Genomic DNA, 9,137 nt, shown 5'->3' with positions numbered 1-9,137 from the left:
GCACATTTTAGACCCGCATGGCTGCTTTTGATTTCATTTTCCGAAATGAAATTCAAATTCAAATGCGGAGCGCTGCAACCTCACGCCGCGGCGGTCACAGGTTCAAGTCTGGCCCCAGGCAAGCCGGGGTTTGGGGTGAAACCAGGTCCTTTCTGTGCAGTTCGCACGTTCCCTCCCAGCCTCCGGTTTCCTCCCACTTCTGAGAGCACACTGAGGTAATTGACGACTCTAAAACTTAATCACGCAGAAACACTAAATGCTGTGTCGACTAATATCGACTGACCAGCGTAGGCTTCAGTGCTTGAAGCAAAAATAACTTCTTCTGATGTTCAGTGCTTGTGGTTGATTGTTGACGCTGATATGGCCTCTCGTTGTCGGGGGATAAACACTGCCATCTAGTGGCCGCCACACTGTTCAGAAACAGTCGTGTCATACACACTCTGCCGGACCGGATTGAAGGAGGAGGGCGGCCCACTTTGGCCGCCGCCCCTTCTGTTTGACACCTGTGAGGACTGAGAGTCACATAGCCGTGATGGGAAAAACAGTGGCACCCAAGTATTGAGTTGTACACAGGCAGGAAACAGCTGTTGTAGCGAATGAATGATTTTATATTCAGATTTAAATCTGTGACTTTATTATTATATATTTTTATAAACGCATCAAGATGTCTTTCATGTTTCTGAAGCACAAATAATATATATTTTTATCTTTTTTTTTTTTCAAATATATATAGGTTGGTAGGTTCAATTCCAGCTTGAGGCAGGTCTGGATGAGAACCTCCTTTTCCATGTGGAGTGTGAGCATTCTCCCCATGCTTGCGTGGGTTCCCTCTGCGCACTCCGGTTTCCTCCCACAGTCCAAAAACACCCAGAGGCCAGATGATGACTGAAATGTGTGTGGGCGTGAGTGTGGGCTGAATGCTTGTTTGTGTATTTGTGCCCTTCCACAGGCTCCGCCCGTCGCCCCAATTAACTGGAATAGGCTCCACCCCCTGTGATCCCATTAGGAAATAAATGCAAGCTACTGTACTGTTATTAATAATAATAATAATATCAATGCCTGGGGTCATTCTTTATTCTCCCTGGGTTGCCCCTCTTCACTCCTCCACATCCCTTCCAAATTGTTTGTAACTGTGAGTGTTGTGTTGCCGGTCGGTGCAGGGCGTCCCCACCTCCCGCCCCGGGTAGCTGGGACTCCTCACTTGACATCTCGCCACGACAACAAAGTGTGCCTCAGACACTTTGGGAGTGGTGGTGTGGCTCTTCAGACTTGAGGGACTCACTTGAAAAGGAACAAACCCTTCCTCTTTCAGACTGATGCAGCTCCATGAACAAAATGACTACAAACAAAACAGGCACGCCAAGAGAAGCTCCGAGGGACGTCAGCGCGCTGACATCCAAACAGAAATCCCCAAGCATCTTGTGTCGCTCCCTTTCAAGCCGGAACTCCGGGTCACAGGTCAGAGCAGGAGATGAAAAGCATTTCTCCGTGGCGTCACGTGTTCCCTCTCACTTCCATCGCAGCGCCAGAGTTGGAATTCTGACGATCATTTTTCTGGCTTCATTTCAGCGCGCAGGACAGACTTCGTGCTCCAGGAGTTTGTAACTGTTATCGATTCCTGAGCGAAGCGCGAATCCAAACAGTCATAAATATTCAAGCTGATCCATACCATTTAGCATTTGCCTGAGTGGCTTCTGTTATGGAACTTGTTTGCAAATGAGTCATGTAATTGTAAATAGCCGGGGCCGCCGAACATTACAGTACTGCAGCCGTAAGGAAAAATCTGCGCCTGGAGATCCATTGATTATTCATTGCAGTAATGACCTCGTGTCCTAACTTGTTAGCACTTCGCTTCAGAGGCTGCAGGACACTTGGCCGGCTGCAGGAGAACAACGCACGTACCATCCATGAGCATGAATAATTCCAAAGTCGCTCGCAGATCACAGGAATATCGTAATGCACTTTTGAGATCATCTAAATTTTAATCAGGAAGGACAAGGGTCGGCGACAGGAACAAAGTCCCGCGCGCCGTAAACGGACACGGTGTTCCAGCAGGAGCCCGACTCAGTCAGGAGGTGGACTTTCAAATTAGAAGCGGCGGCTGTGGGGAGCAGCGCATTGATAAGAAGCTAAACAAGAGACAGAAGCAATCACGGCATCGACCGGGAACTTGTCAAAAGCATTGACCTGGAACAGAAAGACGGCTGGGAGACAAAGGTCATTTTCCTCTTCCCCAAGACAGTCATCGACGGAGGAAAAAAAAAAAAGATCTATACGTCTGCGGTGCTAAAACAGCCAGCCATTTTACCTTCCATCTGTGAGGGGAATGACTGCGACAGCTTTTACTTTGACAAGACATCTGTTTGATGCCAAACAGGAAGTTAAGAAGGGGTTAAAGGGAAGTGAACAGGTGCCTCTGATGTAGAGGGTTCCATGAAGGAGTCAGGCGGCTGGTCTTGTGTGTGAGACTCAGGTGAGTGACTTAAAAATGCTTTTGTTTGCAGCGTATTAGCTGACTAGCGAGCACATGCTCAGCGGTAGACAGCAAGCTTTGACCTTCTGGCTAACAGGCTAATCTTAAATTGGAAGAATGTATTGAAATAATTCTTGTTTGGTCTGCTAAGCTAATGCTAATCAGTATGCTAATCTTGAATCGGAGTGTCTTTTGTTTCTTCTATCGTTGCTATCTGATGCTAACACTGTAACACTAGCAAATAAAGAGCATGAACGGTCATCTGAGCCAAAACTAGCTGAGGCAAAAACACTTCTAACGCTAACGTTCCTCTTGATCGACTGCACACTTTAATCAGATCAACAAGGTAGGAAATTAGTTCGAGTCAAACCCAGTGGTATGGACACGTGCATCACAGGTACAGACAATTGACAGCAGGGGTCCCAAACTTGTAGACAGAAGGGTGCAGTTCACGGCCCGCCACTAGGTCATTAGCCAGTGTAGCACGGGTGAGGACTCCACCGCGCTCTTTGTCCAGTGTGAGGTGCTTAGAAAGTAAGATCCTACAGATGGACTAGTATGACAATCCTACATGACCGGAGCAGGCATCAGCCTGGGACGCCTCCAGTCGTTGAGTGCACATTTGTGGGGACGACTTGTCATGTGATACATGGCGTTGGAAGCCATACTTGTGTCACATATCTGGTGCCCGTGGTCTTGTGTACACAGGCCTTTTGTTGGTCTTCAGCTGGTGTGCAAGTCAACACTCGGGTGGATTGAGAAGCTGCATTGCTACTGTCTTCCTGTGATCTAAAGGGCTTGAACTACATGCTGGAGATGAACACAATGAATCCTCCTCGCCACATGGTCTGAGGCCCCCGGTGGCCCCCAGCCAGTCGCGTCCCAGACCCCTGGTCCAGAGGGACCGCGTTTGGGCGTCAAAAACAACAACCTCTGAAATACACCACTGGAAAAACACGAAGGAAATGATTGAATTTTAATGACCATCTGCTCACGAGCAAACGGTGAAATAATTCATGTCAATAAAAGCAATATTGTTTGGGTGGCTCAAACTTTTCGGCAGACAACAGTGTCACGGTTTGCAAGGAGTGTAGACGAGCCACTGTTTTGGTTTCCACCGCTTTCCAAAAGTAACAAAACAGGGACGTTACTGAGCCGCAGAATCATTCTGTTTTACTTAATTGCATTGTTTTCTATTCATTGAAAACAGCGATGAAAATGAAATCAATCCCACATTCTTCATCATTAGTGGGCGATAGTTGTGCTGCTGGGCAGCTTTCTGAACTTGGAGTGTTGCTGACTCTGCCCTGCAGATGTGGAGAGGAGTTTCATTACAACACAAGTCAAGTTTCTGTCTCCACGCCAGAGTGAGGGAGTGGACACAGGCGAGTCAGGGCGCAGCACGGAGCAGGATTCACGCAGGCCAATCATTTCAGTGGTTGAAAAAGCTCTTTTTCCTGGGTATCTGACGTGCATGGGTCCCCTCACACCCCCACCACCCCCTCTCTTAAATTCAGAACGTAGAGTCAGAACACAGTACACGGAACCGTCTTGTCTCTCATCGTCTGAAAGCCGTTGCCTGAAGTCAACTCATCCTTCACTGAATTGGCTGTTGATTTAATTTAGGGGTCAAGGTTCCTGGTCTCACACGGACCGCTCTTATCCAGATCCTGCTGAACCGTCTTGAATTCACTCACTCCAAATTCTGCATGGTAAAAAGAGGATGATACCAGACGGCAGCAGCATTCTGTGCCGCTGATCTCTGGAGCAGGAACTGAAGTCTTCCTTGGTGCTCAAAGAGAAGCAGCACAGAAAACCAAATCTACCTTTAACCCCTCAGCCATGAAACAAGCTCCCTGCATCCTGCTGTTCTCACACTTGCAGCATGTGCGCAGCATGAGCCGCGCTAGGATGAAGCCAATTATTGCCACTCGGCTGCCTGTTTGTTTGTGGCGCCTAAAGAACGGCACCCGCTGGAGTCACCTGAACAAGAGTCGGAGGCAAACACTGGCTGAATGTGGGGCTTTTCTGTTGGCTCCAGGTCTGGACCAAAGAAGACAGAGCTCCAGCCGACCCCGTCGCACTGAGCCGCTCTGCTCTGGAGCTCATTAGAGCTCTGATCACGAGAACAGACCGAGGAACATCAGCTGGTGAAGAAGCCTCCAAAGCACCTCTTCACTTCTAGAGTCCACCATGGTGAAGATGGAAGCACGGACCCTGACGGATTCTGAGATCAGCCGCTGCCATGATCCCTCCAGGCCAGTCAGGTGAGACCGCCTCACTTCTCACTCCTCATCTGCCCTTTGATCTTCCAGTCCGCGTTCCATCGAAAACACAGATGTACATTGTAGGAGAAAAAAAAACCACTACTGTTGGAATAAAAATCGATATTCAGATTAATTTATGAATATTAAAATATGTTAATTTATTTTTTTCAAATGAAATAATGACACCCTCTGTGGAAATATTATTACATTTTGTGTAATTTGTACATTTTTCTTTTTTTCTTTTCCTTGTTTGAAAATAATTTGAGGGATGATGACTGTAAATGATTTGTTCTGGAGGAGCGAGGGTCAGTAGAGAGGCAGGGACAGTGATGGACCAAGGAGGCTGGAGATGAAGGAGAGGTTCATGATGGACGGTGACGTTGGCAAAGCGATGATCAAATCTTCAAAGACAATCTGAATAAATGTGTGTAACTGTGCACAATATAATATTAGAACAGATAAAAGGCCCAGAATTTGTGTTTGGAGACCTGGAATCTGTCTTGAGCTTCAATTTTCCAATTGAGGATAATAGAAAAGGAAGAAGTAAATCAGCATTATTTAGGCGAGATACTCATCAGAGAGTGTACAACCCAAAAAATTCCGTAAGATGATTTATTTTTGTCTCCAACTCTGCACTCGATAATTAAAGAGTTCAGTCGATTTGTGCCACGAAGGATGAGTATTTTATCTGGATAAATATAACATGTGCTACTTTATTTTTGGACCCGTGTCTAAATTTCACTGAGATGAATCTGGTGCAGATGAAGGTTGAGCCAGATGTCTCTCGTCTGCACTTCAGCTCAAGTGTCCCACATACAATGCTGAAGAATCGGCGGCTCCTCGGAGCGTCAGAGGAGCCGCAGGTTAGAGGGAAGAAAGCCTCCCCGGAGAAATGGTCCCAGGTCCTGGAGAGCCCAAGAGGCGAACCAAGTGAACACAATTTCAAAGGGGAAATAATGGAGCTGCTCATGTTTGATGTTTCGACGCTGCCCACGAAATAACCTTGTTGAACGACGGGATCAATCACTCGTTCCGGGCACTGGATCGGAATCGAGACGGGGCTGGTTGAGGTTTGAATAAGCACTTTCACCTGTCATTCCTACGTGACTCGCGCCATGATGTCACGCTCTTTCAGGGTAGAAGCAGCCGAAATGAATCATTAAAGTGAAGCCTCGTCACCCTCGTACAGTCAGAATGGCGTGATAACTTGAGCCTACGCAGAAGAATCGACAGGAAACCAGTCGGCTGCACTCAAGTGCTGAGCCGTCGCTCAACTCCAGAGCGTTAACATGACAGGCTCTGCGGCGCGGATTGTATTACTGCACTTGCTGGATGTAAATTCTGCTTCTCCTGTGCCTCCTTCAGCTGCCAAGATGATCCGCAGATGTTGGGGAAACACGAGACGTGGAGTGGCTCATTGGAAGGTCAGTAGGCGCCGCCATCTTGCCACAGCATGACTTACACCAGTGTTTTTCACCCTTTTCCTGGCCACGGCAGCCTTGGTTCACTGGCAAAATCCCTGGCTCACCACCAAAGTGCGCTTGTGCTTAAAGTCCCACAGAAAACCCCTATTCATTTGTGAAAACCTGTCGCTACTGACACTCGCGTGATGACAATGTGATTTGGGGGTTTGGGCTCTACGATAGCCACAAGCAGACTCTACTGTAGGTCACCTAATACTTGACGCAACACGTTTGATAAACGCTGATATATGCTGTCAGTGAGAGCTCAACCGTTTACATGGAGGTGGGGGCGCTAGTGTTAGCAATCCTACCACTCTTGAAAACATTACGCGTCTGAGTTATGCCTCACGTTTACGGCCGCGAATCTATGGGTCTGCCCCAAATGATTGGTGACTTGAATCCGCAAGTGTTGAGTGCTGAATAGCCTGTGGCCCAGTGTATTGCACTTTCTTGTACTCCCCTACTAAAGCTCCCACAAAAGATCATTATAAAAATAAATCTAAAATATTGTCTATAAATGTTCAAAGTGATGATAGTATTGTGTCATGTCATTTTCAGGAGATATTTTAGTTTGATTGAGAAACAGAAGTAATAATATTTTTTCCTCTTAAGTGGTTTGTTTCCCCTGTAGACTTTTGCTACCTGTGCTGTGTTCAGGACGTCTTAGATGGAGAACAAATCAGAGTTTTGTTTTGAGTTGTGTTATTGACAGCACTACGGGACAATTCCGTGCATCAACAGAGGGACCGGAGGCAGAGCTAGTTCCCCATGCTAAGTTTGCTAAGCTAAGTGCAGTGCTCTGTTTCTGTCGATTTGTTGTCCCCCGGCCTTTGCACTGCTGCCCCCTGAGAGGCCCTTTTGAGAAGTCGTAATAAACACAATGAATGAGCAGCATTTAATGATGTGGGTGTCGAAACATATGGGCGACTGGTTCTGCTTCGTCATCACAGCGATCTTTAGCGGGACCGCATCCATCCATCAGCTGTTGAACTTCAAATGTTTTGTCTTCTCACCGCAGCGTCGGAGCAGAAAACAGACGCCAGTTGAAATGTTTGTTTTGCGGCGCTGGGACTTAATAAGGTGCCGAGCTCGTGATATTGTCTCCATTCGTCAGGACAAATAAAAATGGCTAATTGCGGCCGATAAACGTGAGGTTTCGCCGCGCAGCCAGATGGAATTTTAGCTGCGGAGTGAAGCAGTAATATTGGAGAGGCGGCGTTTTCCGTCTCTCTCCGGTGCTATCATGCAGACGAGTGAAGTCAAGGTCAAGCTGGAGTTTATCCTCTGGTATCACCTGACAGTCCAGACAAGAGAAACGCTCAGTCAAGGTGACATGACTTTGGCGTCTCTACTCGCCGTGCATCTGCATCTTTCCTTTCCTGCGAGCTAAAATTTACAGCGTCTCATCTGACAGGAGGAGTAAACATTCTGAATATGACCCAGTCTGTGATCCTCTCACCGTAAACAAAGGAAAACCTGTCTCAGCCTTTTACAATCCTTGACAAACGTGGAGGAAAAACAATAAACAAAACACACTTTTGCGTTCGTGAGGAGTCAAAAGCCCTTGGAAAGTGCTTCATGGATTCCAGGCTCTTACAGAGGCGGGCTGTGCAGCTTTACCATGAATTCATTTTGGATTAGTGCAAGGTGCAAGACCGGCAGTGGAGCGGCGCCATCATTAGATGAAATGAGTGATTATAGATGGCTACAATAACAGCATGATTTAGTCATGACTTTGCCTTCTTCTGCCGGCGCCGCTGCTTTATCTGGAGCCGGGAGAGTTATTTAGTATGCAATGGATCAATCCCGGCCTGCGCAGTCCTTTAAATGAACTCCTTTGCTAGATATGGCTCCAGCAGAGTGGCGGGCCGGAGCCTATCAGAAAATTAAAGGACATAACGCTGTTTGTCTGAACGCGAAACGCCTCAAAGTTGGACGGAGATGGAACGTTTTCAAATGCTCCTCGGCGGAGGCGCGAGGGGATCCGGGCGGGTTCGATTCGGGAATTTGATTTGGAGCCGTTGGACTGGTCAGTTTCTGGTCGTCATGGCAACTGTAATGCTAAAATGGTGATAGAATAAACGCTAAATAATTAGGAAAGTGATGTCAATAATCCACTTCTGTTTGGTTCCTTCTCAAGCTAATGGAGAAGCAGGTTGGCTTCTCAATTCACGAGTCATGGCTGAATAACCTGGGAAAAAATAGACGTGGAAATATGTGCTTGTTTGAGGTGGAAGGTGTTTGTTTCTTGAGATCAACAGACTCTGATGGAATATTCATGGCATGTCAGGAATGGGATACGGAACCAGGGGTTGTATTTGAGGGCGGATCCGCCTCACCCTCCGGATCCAGGAAGTCTGAACGGATTCTTTGGTGTCACGCGTCACTTCGGTGTTTTGCTCAGTCCACCTCCTCTCTTAAATGAACAGGTCCCATCGCATCTTTCCGGATGTTTAGGGTGAGCCATGCGAACAGCTGACGTGCTGAGAGCACTTTGGCAGGAGACTTCATGCGCGACGGGACGGTGGAAGGCGCTGCTTGTTTGTAGATGTGGCAGTAGCGGTGGAGGAGGCTGGGTGGGGGGGCAGTGTTTAGTCCCTTTATGGCCCCATGAAAACACATCTTTTCCGATCTGTCTCTTTATAAGAGCTCCTTAAACAGGAACAATCTGTCTCCACACAAGACCACTGAAAGTGATGCAGTACACATGACAGGTCTGCGTGTGGTGCTGTAGCGCTCTCTCAAAAGATGGAGATAAATGCATCGCTGTAAAAGCTACTGTCCACTGTATAGAAACCAGGATGAGTGTGGGTTGGGGGAGGGAGGGATGGAGGGGTGCTGTTTGGGAAAAATCCGAGAGCCACTGCCGGAGGTGGTGTCATCACATTCCTCACGTGATTGTCATCAAAGTTCAAAGACGCAATAATAATAATA

The sequence above is a fragment of the Synchiropus splendidus genome, chromosome 10, assembly GCF_027744825.2.
Source record: "Synchiropus splendidus isolate RoL2022-P1 chromosome 10, RoL_Sspl_1.0, whole genome shotgun sequence".
NCBI lineage: Eukaryota > Metazoa > Chordata > Actinopteri > Syngnathiformes > Callionymidae > Synchiropus > Synchiropus splendidus.
This window is presented reverse-complemented; position numbering follows the sequence as displayed.